Source organism: Schistocerca cancellata, unplaced genomic scaffold (assembly GCF_023864275.1).
Source record: "Schistocerca cancellata isolate TAMUIC-IGC-003103 unplaced genomic scaffold, iqSchCanc2.1 HiC_scaffold_320, whole genome shotgun sequence".
In the NCBI taxonomy this organism is placed as follows: Eukaryota; Metazoa; Arthropoda; class Insecta; order Orthoptera; family Acrididae; genus Schistocerca; species Schistocerca cancellata.
Genome location: NW_026046338.1, coordinates 214,044 through 223,488, shown reverse-complemented (window position 1 = coordinate 223,488; position 9,445 = coordinate 214,044). Strand labels below are relative to the sequence as shown.

The 9,445-nt window shown below is 54.0% G+C and overlaps 24 non-coding genes across 24 annotated transcripts; 5 read left to right on the top strand and 19 right to left on the bottom strand.

Moving 5' to 3' along the window:
- Positions 1-165: 165 nt before the first annotated feature.
- Positions 166-238, bottom strand: Trnam-cau (transfer RNA methionine (anticodon CAU)). The gene has a single exon. It is a non-coding gene; the product is annotated as a tRNA-Met (tRNA).
- Positions 239-399: 161 nt separating this feature from the next.
- Trnag-gcc (transfer RNA glycine (anticodon GCC)) lies at positions 400-470 on the bottom strand. The gene has a single exon. It is a non-coding gene; the product is annotated as a tRNA-Gly (tRNA).
- A 350-nt stretch (positions 471-820) lies between these two features.
- Trnag-ucc (transfer RNA glycine (anticodon UCC)) lies at positions 821-892 on the top strand. Its single transcript has one exon. It is a non-coding gene; the product is annotated as a tRNA-Gly (tRNA).
- Positions 893-1,475: 583 nt separating this feature from the next.
- Trnai-aau (transfer RNA isoleucine (anticodon AAU)) lies at positions 1,476-1,549 on the bottom strand. Its single transcript has one exon. It is a non-coding gene; the product is annotated as a tRNA-Ile (tRNA).
- Positions 1,550-1,749: 200 nt separating this feature from the next.
- On the bottom strand, positions 1,750-1,821 carry Trnae-uuc (transfer RNA glutamic acid (anticodon UUC)). Its single transcript has one exon. It is a non-coding gene; the product is annotated as a tRNA-Glu (tRNA).
- Positions 1,822-2,126: 305 nt separating this feature from the next.
- Positions 2,127-2,199, bottom strand: Trnam-cau (transfer RNA methionine (anticodon CAU)). Its single transcript has one exon. It is a non-coding gene; the product is annotated as a tRNA-Met (tRNA).
- Positions 2,200-2,360: 161 nt separating this feature from the next.
- Positions 2,361-2,431, bottom strand: Trnag-gcc (transfer RNA glycine (anticodon GCC)). The gene has a single exon. It is a non-coding gene; the product is annotated as a tRNA-Gly (tRNA).
- Positions 2,432-2,781: 350 nt separating this feature from the next.
- Positions 2,782-2,853, top strand: Trnag-ucc (transfer RNA glycine (anticodon UCC)). The gene has a single exon. It is a non-coding gene; the product is annotated as a tRNA-Gly (tRNA).
- Positions 2,854-3,436: 583 nt separating this feature from the next.
- On the bottom strand, positions 3,437-3,510 carry Trnai-aau (transfer RNA isoleucine (anticodon AAU)). Its single transcript has one exon. It is a non-coding gene; the product is annotated as a tRNA-Ile (tRNA).
- A 200-nt stretch (positions 3,511-3,710) lies between these two features.
- Trnae-uuc (transfer RNA glutamic acid (anticodon UUC)) lies at positions 3,711-3,782 on the bottom strand. Its single transcript has one exon. It is a non-coding gene; the product is annotated as a tRNA-Glu (tRNA).
- Positions 3,783-4,087: 305 nt separating this feature from the next.
- Positions 4,088-4,160, bottom strand: Trnam-cau (transfer RNA methionine (anticodon CAU)). The gene has a single exon. It is a non-coding gene; the product is annotated as a tRNA-Met (tRNA).
- Positions 4,161-4,321: 161 nt separating this feature from the next.
- Trnag-gcc (transfer RNA glycine (anticodon GCC)) lies at positions 4,322-4,392 on the bottom strand. Its single transcript has one exon. It is a non-coding gene; the product is annotated as a tRNA-Gly (tRNA).
- Positions 4,393-4,742: 350 nt separating this feature from the next.
- On the top strand, positions 4,743-4,814 carry Trnag-ucc (transfer RNA glycine (anticodon UCC)). Its single transcript has one exon. It is a non-coding gene; the product is annotated as a tRNA-Gly (tRNA).
- A 582-nt stretch (positions 4,815-5,396) lies between these two features.
- Trnai-aau (transfer RNA isoleucine (anticodon AAU)) lies at positions 5,397-5,470 on the bottom strand. The gene has a single exon. It is a non-coding gene; the product is annotated as a tRNA-Ile (tRNA).
- Positions 5,471-5,670: 200 nt separating this feature from the next.
- On the bottom strand, positions 5,671-5,742 carry Trnae-uuc (transfer RNA glutamic acid (anticodon UUC)). Its single transcript has one exon. It is a non-coding gene; the product is annotated as a tRNA-Glu (tRNA).
- Positions 5,743-6,047: 305 nt separating this feature from the next.
- Positions 6,048-6,120, bottom strand: Trnam-cau (transfer RNA methionine (anticodon CAU)). The gene has a single exon. It is a non-coding gene; the product is annotated as a tRNA-Met (tRNA).
- A 161-nt stretch (positions 6,121-6,281) lies between these two features.
- Trnag-gcc (transfer RNA glycine (anticodon GCC)) lies at positions 6,282-6,352 on the bottom strand. The gene has a single exon. It is a non-coding gene; the product is annotated as a tRNA-Gly (tRNA).
- A 355-nt stretch (positions 6,353-6,707) lies between these two features.
- Positions 6,708-6,779, top strand: Trnag-ucc (transfer RNA glycine (anticodon UCC)). Its single transcript has one exon. It is a non-coding gene; the product is annotated as a tRNA-Gly (tRNA).
- A 582-nt stretch (positions 6,780-7,361) lies between these two features.
- On the bottom strand, positions 7,362-7,435 carry Trnai-aau (transfer RNA isoleucine (anticodon AAU)). The gene has a single exon. It is a non-coding gene; the product is annotated as a tRNA-Ile (tRNA).
- A 200-nt stretch (positions 7,436-7,635) lies between these two features.
- Trnae-uuc (transfer RNA glutamic acid (anticodon UUC)) lies at positions 7,636-7,707 on the bottom strand. The gene has a single exon. It is a non-coding gene; the product is annotated as a tRNA-Glu (tRNA).
- A 305-nt stretch (positions 7,708-8,012) lies between these two features.
- On the bottom strand, positions 8,013-8,085 carry Trnam-cau (transfer RNA methionine (anticodon CAU)). The gene has a single exon. It is a non-coding gene; the product is annotated as a tRNA-Met (tRNA).
- A 161-nt stretch (positions 8,086-8,246) lies between these two features.
- Trnag-gcc (transfer RNA glycine (anticodon GCC)) lies at positions 8,247-8,317 on the bottom strand. Its single transcript has one exon. It is a non-coding gene; the product is annotated as a tRNA-Gly (tRNA).
- Positions 8,318-8,667: 350 nt separating this feature from the next.
- Positions 8,668-8,739, top strand: Trnag-ucc (transfer RNA glycine (anticodon UCC)). Its single transcript has one exon. It is a non-coding gene; the product is annotated as a tRNA-Gly (tRNA).
- Positions 8,740-9,321: 582 nt separating this feature from the next.
- On the bottom strand, positions 9,322-9,395 carry Trnai-aau (transfer RNA isoleucine (anticodon AAU)). The gene has a single exon. It is a non-coding gene; the product is annotated as a tRNA-Ile (tRNA).
- Positions 9,396-9,445: the final 50 nt, after the last annotated feature.

The following is a 9,445-nucleotide window of genomic DNA, read 5'->3' as shown; positions in this document are numbered from 1 at the left end:
CTTTTGGCTTCATGCTGTGCTGGGAGAAGAGGAAAAGGGAAGCTGTAAGTAGCAATAAGAGGAAGTAAACATTTTCCCGCTGAAGCGTTGAAACGTTGTGGATAACAAACAAGAAATACGTTGGCGCCCCAGCAACAGCACCACCATCAGTCACAGAAAATTAAATGCCCCGGGTGAGGATCGAACTCACGACCTTAAGATTATGAGACTTACGCGCTGCCTACTGCGCTACAGAGGCACGGGTGAACCGTTTCTCCTGGAAACTGGGTAAGTTGCGTACCCAATATTAGACGTAGAAACACTGTTCTTCCTGGATAACGTGTTCTGTTGCTACAATTTCATTGCCGGCCCAGTTGATTGCGGTGTTGCGGCAGCATTATCGCGGGAAAAGCAAAATGATGCATCGGCCGGGAATCGAACCCGGGCCGCCCGCGTGGCAGGCGAGCATTCTACCACTGAACCACCGATGCTCGGGCCAGCGGTAACTTCACGCTGCTTCCCGAGCAGATGTCTCAAGGGAAAGTGGGGCTGCCGTCAAGCGCCGTAGCATTCTGTGCGGAAGACGCTGCAGACGCTGAATCCTGCACTGCACTGCACTGCACTGCTGAAAAATGCCGCCAGAACGCGGTCCTCTGCGTACTCTTGCGTCGCCGGCGCCGACTCTTGCCAAAGGATGCGAAGTGTGCGTGGATACGCCGTCCGAATGCAACTGGATGTGTTCCCCTAGCCTACCTCGAAATGCGCCTGCAGGTACGATCACCTTCGGCCGCTGCCGACAGGCGGGAAGCCGACACCGCGCGGCGTCGTGGCGCTCGCTTGTGCGGTGGTGGTGTAATGGTCAGCATAGTTGCCTTCCAAGCAGTTGATCCGGGTTCGATTCCCGGCCACCGCAGCAGGCTTTTAATTTCGCGTATGAGTACTTTTGCCGCGCGCTCTTAAATTATTGTTTTTTTCCCCCCTCTTACTCGCTGCATACCAGCCCTTAGTGTGTCTCGACTTGTCTCGACTTTGCTCAGCTGACGCGAGAGCTGACGCTCTCAAATCGGCCTATATCAAAACGACAAGCACGATAAACGACTGAGAGAGGGGAGGAGAGGCGAGGCGATGGACACACAGCACGCCCCTTCATTTCACGGTGGCGTCTCCCTGACCGAATCGGGCTGTAGCTCCGAAAAGAAAAATAGGAAGTAAAACTGCCAATAGTACCCTGTGTTCCCATGCGCTCACCCGCCCAAGTACTGACAAGGGCCAAAGTTGTTACGCATCGGCAATCAGACATTTTCTTTCATTTTCTCTTCATCGGTTGAGAACCAGTGTATTCAAAATATTAAGCCCATTGCCGAGTGAATGCTGTAGCGCTTCCCGACAAGTCGGGTTCGGATCCTCTGTCAACTTCCACGCATGGTGATGATCTTTTGGTCATCACACTCGCCAGCTGAAATCGGCGCTGCCTTTTCGTAGTAGTAAAAGAGTAGTGGCCCGTGGGGGGATCGAACCCGCGACCTTCGCGTTATTAGCACGACGCTCTAACCAACTGAGCTAACGGGCCTCGGCAGATGCAGTTGCTCAGCCCTAAACTGGAAACAGCTGGCATGAAGCCATACACCATTTCTATGGTCGTCGTGTGTCTGCTTCCCTAGTCTATATTCTGCTGACGGTCACGAAACAGTAGCTATATTGCGAGCAGGACGGGAAACGGCCGCTCGGACAGCTCAAACTTGTCACGATTCGTGTGGAAAAAAAATTCCGTTCCGGTACCGGGAATCGAACCCGGGCCTCCTGGGTGAAAGCCAGGTATCCTAGCCACTAGACCACACCGGATGTGGCCGTTCCATTGGACCGTTCGTACGGTCGCTTGTCGCACTTCGTGTCGAGTGCCACGTCGGCGCCCTTCTCTCTTTGCGAGCATCTTTGCACATACTGACTGGCAAGGCGCGCACCTCAAACGTCGCAGAGCAATGCTTTTGGCTTCATGCTGTGCTGGGAGAAGAGGAAAAGGGAAGCTGTAAGTAGCAATAAGAGGAAGTAAACATTTTCCCGCTGAAGCGTTGAAACGTTGTGGATAACAAACAAGAAATACGTTGGCGCCCCAGCAACAGCACCACCATCAGTCACAGAAAATTAAATGCCCCGGGTGAGGATCGAACTCACGACCTTAAGATTATGAGACTTACGCGCTGCCTACTGCGCTACAGAGGCACGGGTGAACCGTTTCTCCTGGAAACTGGGTAAGTTGCGTACCCAATATTAGACGTAGAAACACTGTTCTTCCTGGATAACGTGTTCTGTTGCTACAATTTCATTGCCGGCCCAGTTGATTGCGGTGTTGCGGCAGCATTATCGCGGGAAAAGCAAAATGATGCATCGGCCGGGAATCGAACCCGGGCCGCCCGCGTGGCAGGCGAGCATTCTACCACTGAACCACCGATGCTCGGGCCAGCGGTAACTTCACGCTGCTTCCCGAGCAGATGTCTCAAGGGAAAGTGGGGCTGCCGTCAAGCGCCGTAGCATTCTGTGCGGAAGACGCTGCAGACGCTGAATCCTGCACTGCACTGCACTGCACTGCTGAAAAATGCCGCCAGAACGCGGTCCTCTGCGTACTCTTGCGTCGCCGGCGCCGACTCTTGCCAAAGGATGCGAAGTGTGCGTGGATACGCCGTCCGAATGCAACTGGATGTGTTCCCCTAGCCTACCTCGAAATGCGCCTGCAGGTACGATCACCTTCGGCCGCTGCCGACAGGCGGGAAGCCGACACCGCGCGGCGTCGTGGCGCTCGCTTGTGCGGTGGTGGTGTAATGGTCAGCATAGTTGCCTTCCAAGCAGTTGATCCGGGTTCGATTCCCGGCCACCGCAGCAGGCTTTTAATTTCGCGTATGAGTACTTTTGCCGCGCGCTCTTAAATTATTGTTTTTTTCCCCCCTCTTACTCGCTGCATACCAGCCCTTAGTGTGTCTCGACTTGTCTCGACTTTGCTCAGCTGACGCGAGAGCTGACGCTCTCAAATCGGCCTATATCAAAACGACAAGCACGATAAACGACTAAGAGAGGGGAGGAGAGGCGAGGCGATGGACACACAGCACGCCCCTTCATTTCACGGTGGCGTCTCCCTGACCGAATCGGGCTGTAGCTCCGAAAAGAAAAATAGGAAGTAAAACTGCCAATAGTACCCTGTGTTCCCATGCGCTCACCCGCCCAAGTACTGACAAGGGCCAAAGTTGTTACGCATCGGCAATCAGACATTTTCTTTCATTTTCTCTTCATCGGTTGAGAACCAGTGTATTCAAAATATTAAGCCCATTGCCGAGTGAATGCTGTAGCGCTTCCCGACAAGTCGGGTTCGGATCCTCTGTCAACTTCCACGCATGGTGATGATCTTTTGGTCATCACACTCGCCAGCTGAAATCGGCGCTGCCTTTTCGTAGTAGTAAAAGAGTAGTGGCCCGTGGGGGGATCGAACCCGCGACCTTCGCGTTATTAGCACGACGCTCTAACCAACTGAGCTAACGGGCCTCGGCAGATGCAGTTGCTCAGCCCTAAACTGGAAACAGCTGGCATGAAGCCATACACCATTTCTATGGTCGTCGTGTGTCTGCTTCCCTAGTCTATATTCTGCTGACGGTCACGAAACAGTAGCTATATTGCGAGCAGGACGGGAAACGGCCGCTCGGACAGCTCAAACTTGTCACGATTCGTGTGGAAAAAAAATTCCGTTCCGGTACCGGGAATCGAACCCGGGCCTCCTGGGTGAAAGCCAGGTATCCTAGCCACTAGACCACACCGGATGTGGCCGTTCCATTGGACCGTTCGTACGGTCGCTTGTCGCACTTCGTGTCGAGTGCCACGTCGGCGCCCTTCTCTCTTTGCGAGCATCTTTGCACATACTGACTGGCAAGGCGCGCACCTCAAACGTCGCAGAGCAATGCTTTTGGCTTCATGCTGTGCTGGGAGAAGAGGAAAAGGGAAGCTGTAAGTAGCAATAAGAGGAAGTAAACATTTTCCCGCTGAAGCGTTGAAACGTTGTGGATAACAAACAAGAAATACGTTGGCGCCCCAGCAACAGCACCACCATCAGTCACAGAAAATTAAATGCCCCGGGTGAGGATCGAACTCACGACCTTAAGATTATGAGACTTACGCGCTGCCTACTGCGCTACAGAGGCACGGGTGAACCGTTTCTCCTGGAAACTGGGTAAGTTGCGTACCCAATATTAGACGTAGAAACACTGTTCTTCCTGGATAACGTGTTCTGTTGCTACAATTTCATTGCCGGCCCAGTTGATTGCGGTGTTGCGGCAGCATTATCGCGGGAAAAGCAAAATGATGCATCGGCCGGGAATCGAACCCGGGCCGCCCGCGTGGCAGGCGAGCATTCTACCACTGAACCACCGATGCTCGGGCCAGCGGTAACTTCACGCTGCTTCCCGAGCAGATGTCTCAAGGGAAAGTGGGGCTGCCGTCAAGCGCCGTAGCATTCTGTGCGGAAGACGCTGCAGACGCTGAATCCTGCACTGCACTGCACTGCACTGCTGAAAAATGCCGCCAGAACGCGGTCCTCTGCGTACTCTTGCGTCGCCGGCGCCGACTCTTGCCAAAGGATGCGAAGTGTGCGTGGATACGCCGTCCGAATGCAACTGGATGTGTTCCCCTAGCCTACCTCGAAATGCGCCTGCAGGTACGATCACCTTCGGCCGCTGCCGACAGGCGGGAAGCCGACACCGCGCGGCGTCGTGGCGCTCGCTTGTGCGGTGGTGGTGTAATGGTCAGCATAGTTGCCTTCCAAGCAGTTGATCCGGGTTCGATTCCCGGCCACCGCAGCAGGCTTTTAATTTCGCGTATGAGTACTTTTGCCGCGCGCTCTTAAATTATTGTTTTTTCCCCCCTCTTACTCGCTGCATACCAGCCCTTAGTGTGTCTCGACTTGTCTCGACTTTGCTCAGCTGACGCGAGAGCTGACGCTCTCAAATCGGCCTATATCAAAACGACAAGCACGATAAACGACTGAGAGAGGGGAGGAGAGGCGAGGCGATGGACACACAGCACGCCCCTTCATTTCACGGTGGCGTCTCCCTGACCGAATCGGGCTGTAGCTCCGAAAAGAAAAATAGGAAGTAAAACTGCCAATAGTACCCTGTGTTCCCATGCGCTCACCCGCCCAAGTACTGACAAGGGCCAAAGTTGTTACGCATCGGCAATCAGACATTTTCTTTCATTTTCTCTTCATCGGTTGAGAACCAGTGTATTCAAAATATTATGCCCATTGCCGAGTGAATGCTGTAGCGCTTCCCGACAAGTCGGGTTCGGATCCTCTGTCAACTTCCACGCATGGTGATGATCTTTTGGTCATCACACTCGCCAGCTGAAATCGGCGCTGCCTTTTCGTAGTAGTAAAAGAGTAGTGGCCCGTGGGGGGATCGAACCCGCGACCTTCGCGTTATTAGCACGACGCTCTAACCAACTGAGCTAACGGGCCTCGGCAGATGCAGTTGCTCAGCCCTAAACTGGAAACAGCTGGCATGAAGCCATACACCATTTCTATGGTCGTCGTGTGTCTGCTTCCCTAGTCTATATTCTGCTGACGGTCACGAAACAGTAGCTATATTGCGAGCAGGACGGGAAACGGCCGCTCGGACAGCTCAAACTTGTCACGATTCGTGTGGAAAAAAAATTCCGTTCCGGTACCGGGAATCGAACCCGGGCCTCCTGGGTGAAAGCCAGGTATCCTAGCCACTAGACCACACCGGGTGTGGTCGTTCCATTGGACCGTTCGTACGGTCGCTTGTCGCACTTCGTGTCGAGTGCCACGTCGGCGCCCTTCTCTCTTTGCGAGCATCTTTGCACATACTGACTGGCAAGGCGCGCACCTCAAACGTCGCAGAGCAATGCTTTTGGCTTCATGCTGTGCTGGGAGAAGAGGAAAAGGGAAGCTGTAAGTAGCAATAAGAGGAAGTAAACATTTTCCCGCTGAAGCGTTGAAACGTTGTGGATAACAAACAAGAAATACGTTGGCGCCCCAGCAACAGCACCACCATCAGTCACAGAAAATTAAATGCCCCGGGTGAGGATCGAACTCACGACCTTAAGATTATGAGACTTACGCGCTGCCTACTGCGCTACCGAGGCACGGGTGAACCGTTTGTCCTGGAAACTGGGTAAGTTGCGTACCCAATATTAGACGTAGAAACACTGTTCTTCCTGGATAACGTGTTCTGTTGCTACAATTTCATTGCCGGCCCAGTTGATTGCGGTGTTGCGGCAGCATTATCGCGGGAAAAGCAAAATGATGCATCGGCCGGGAATCGAACCCGGGCCGCCCGCGTGGCAGGCGAGCATTCTACCACTGAACCACCGATGCTCGGGCCAGCGGTAACTTCACGCTGCTTCCCGAGCAGATGTCTCAAGGGAAAGTGGGGCTGCCGTCAAGCGCCGTAGCATTCTGTGCGGAAGACGCTGCAGACGCTGAATCCTGCACTGCACTGCACTGCACTGCACTGCTGAAAAATGCCGCCAGAACGCGGTCCTCTGCGTACTCTTGCGTCGCCGGCGCCGACTCTTGCCAAAGGATGCGAAGTGTGCGTGGATACGCCGTCCGAATGCAACTGGATGTGTTCCCCTAGCCTACCTCGAAATGCGCCTGCAGGTACGATCACCTTCGGCCGCTGCCGACAGGCGGGAAGCCGACACCGCGCGGCGTCGTGGCGCTCGCTTGTGCGGTGGTGGTGTAATGGTCAGCATAGTTGCCTTCCAAGCAGTTGATCCGGGTTCGATTCCCGGCCACCGCAGCAGGCTTTTAATTTCGCGTATGAGTACTTTTGCCGCGCGCTCTTAAATTATTGTTTTTTCCCCCCTCTTACTCGCTGCATACCAGCCCTTAGTGTGTCTCGACTTGTCTCGACTTTGCTCAGCTGACGCGAGAGCTGACGCTCTCAAATCGGCCTATATCAAAACGACAAGCACGATAAACGACTGAGAGAGGGGAGGAGAGGCGAGGCGATGGACACACAGCACGCCCCTTCATTTCACGGTGGCGTCTCCCTGACCGAATCGGGCTGTAGCTCCGAAAAGAAAAATAGGAAGTAAAACTGCCAATAGTACCCTGTGTTCCCATGCGCTCACCCGCCCAAGTACTGACAAGGGCCAAAGTTGTTACGCATCGGCAATCAGACATTTTCTTTCATTTTCTCTTCATCGGTTGAGAACCAGTGTATTCAAAATATTATGCCCATTGCCGAGTGAATGCTGTAGCGCTTCCCGACAAGTCGGGTTCGGATCCTCTGTCAACTTCCACGCATGGTGATGATCTTTTGGTCATCACACTCGCCAGCTGAAATCGGCGCTGCCTTTTCGTAGTAGTAAAAGAGTAGTGGCCCGTGGGGGGATCGAACCCGCGACCTTCGCGTTATTAGCACGACGCTCTAACCAACTGAGCTAACGGGCCTCGGCAGATGCAGTTGCTCAGCCCTAAACTGGAAACAGCTGGCATGAAGCCATACACCATTTCTATGGTCGTCGTGTGTCTGCTTCCCTAGTCTATATTCTGCTGACGGTCACGAAACAGTAGCTATATTGCGAGCAGGACGGGAAACGGCCGCTCGGACAGCTCAAACTTGTCACGATTCGTGTGGAAAAAAAATTCCGTTCCGGTACCGGGAATCGAACCCGGGCCTCCTGGGTGAAAGCCAGGTATCCTAGCCACTAGACCACACCGGGTGTGGTCGTTCCATTGGACCGTTCGTACGGTCGCTTGTCGCACTTCGTGTCGAGTGCGACGTCGGCGCCCTTCTCTCTTTGCGAGCATCTTTGCACATACTGACTGGCAAGGCGCGCACCTCAAACGTCGCAGAGCAATGCTTTTGGCTTCATGCTGTGCTGGGAGAAGAGGAAAAGGGAAGCTGTAAGTAGCAATAAGAGGAAGTAAACATTTTCCCGCTGAAGCGTTGAAACGTTGTGGATAACAAACAAGAAATACGTTGGCGCCCCAGCAACAGCACCACCATCAGTCACAGAAAATTAAATGCCCCGGGTGAGGATCGAACTCACGACCTTAAGATTATGAGACTTACGCGCTGCCTACTGCGCTACCGAGGCACGGGTGAACCGTTTCTCCTGGAAACTGGGTAAGTTGCGTACCCAATATTAGACGTAGAAACACTGTTCTTCCTGGATAACGTGTTCTGTTGCTACAATTTCATTGCCGGCCCAGTTGATTGCGGTGTTGCGGCAGCATTATCGCGGGAAAAGCAAAATGATGCATCGGCCGGGAATCGAACCCGGGCCGCCCGCGTGGCAGGCGAGCATTCTACCACTGAACCACCGATGCTCGGGCCAGCGGTAACTTCACGCTGCTTCCCGAGCAGATGTCTCAAGGGAAAGTGGGGCTGCCGTCAAGCGCCGTAGCATTCTGTGCGGAAGACGCTGCAGACGCTGAATCCTGCACTGCACTGCACTGCACTGCTGAAAAATGCCGCCAGAACGCGGTCCTCTGCGTACTCTTGCGTCGCCGGCGCCGACTCTTGCCAAAGGATGCGAAGTGTGCGTGGATACGCCGTCCGAATGCAACTGGATGTGTTCCCCTAGCCTACCTCGAAATGCGCCTGCAGGTACGATCACCTTCGGCCGCTGCCGACAGGCGGGAAGCCGACACCGCGCGGCGTCGGGGCGCTCGCTTGTGCGGTGGTGGTGTAATGGTCAGCATAGTTGCCTTCCAAGCAGTTGATCCGGGTTCGATTCCCGGCCACCGCAGCAGGCTTTTAATTTCGCGTATGAGTACTTTTGCCGCGCGCTCTTAAATTATTGTTTTTTCCCCCCTCTTACTCGCTGCATACCAGCCCTTAGTGTGTCTCGACTTGTCTCGACTTTGCTCAGCTGACGCGAGAGCTGACGCTCTCAAATCGGCCTATATCAAAACGACAAGCACGATAAACGACTGAGAGAGGGGAGGAGAGGCGAGGCGATGGACACACAGCACGCCCCTTCATTTCACGGTGGCGTCTCCCTGACCGAATCGGGCTGTAGCTCCGAAAAGAAAAATAGGAAGTAAAACTGCCAATAGTACCCTGTGTTCCCATGCGCTCACCCGCCCAAGTACTGACAAGGGCCAAAGTTGTTACGCATCGGCAATCAGACATTTTCTTTCATTTTCTCTTCATCGGTTGAGAACCAGTGTATTCAAAATATTATGCCCATTGCCGAGTGAATGCTGTAGCGCTTCCCGACAAGTCGGGTTCGGATCCTCTGTCAACTTCCACGCATGGTGATGATCTTTTGGTCATCACACTCGCCAGCTGAAATCGGCGCTGCCTTTTCGTAGTAGTAAAAGAGTAGTGGCCCGTGGGGGGATCGAACCCGCGACCTTCGCGTTATTAGCACGACGCTCTAACCAACTGAGCTAACGGGCCTCGGCAGATGCAGTTGCTCAGCCCTAAACTGGAAACAGCTGGCATGAAGC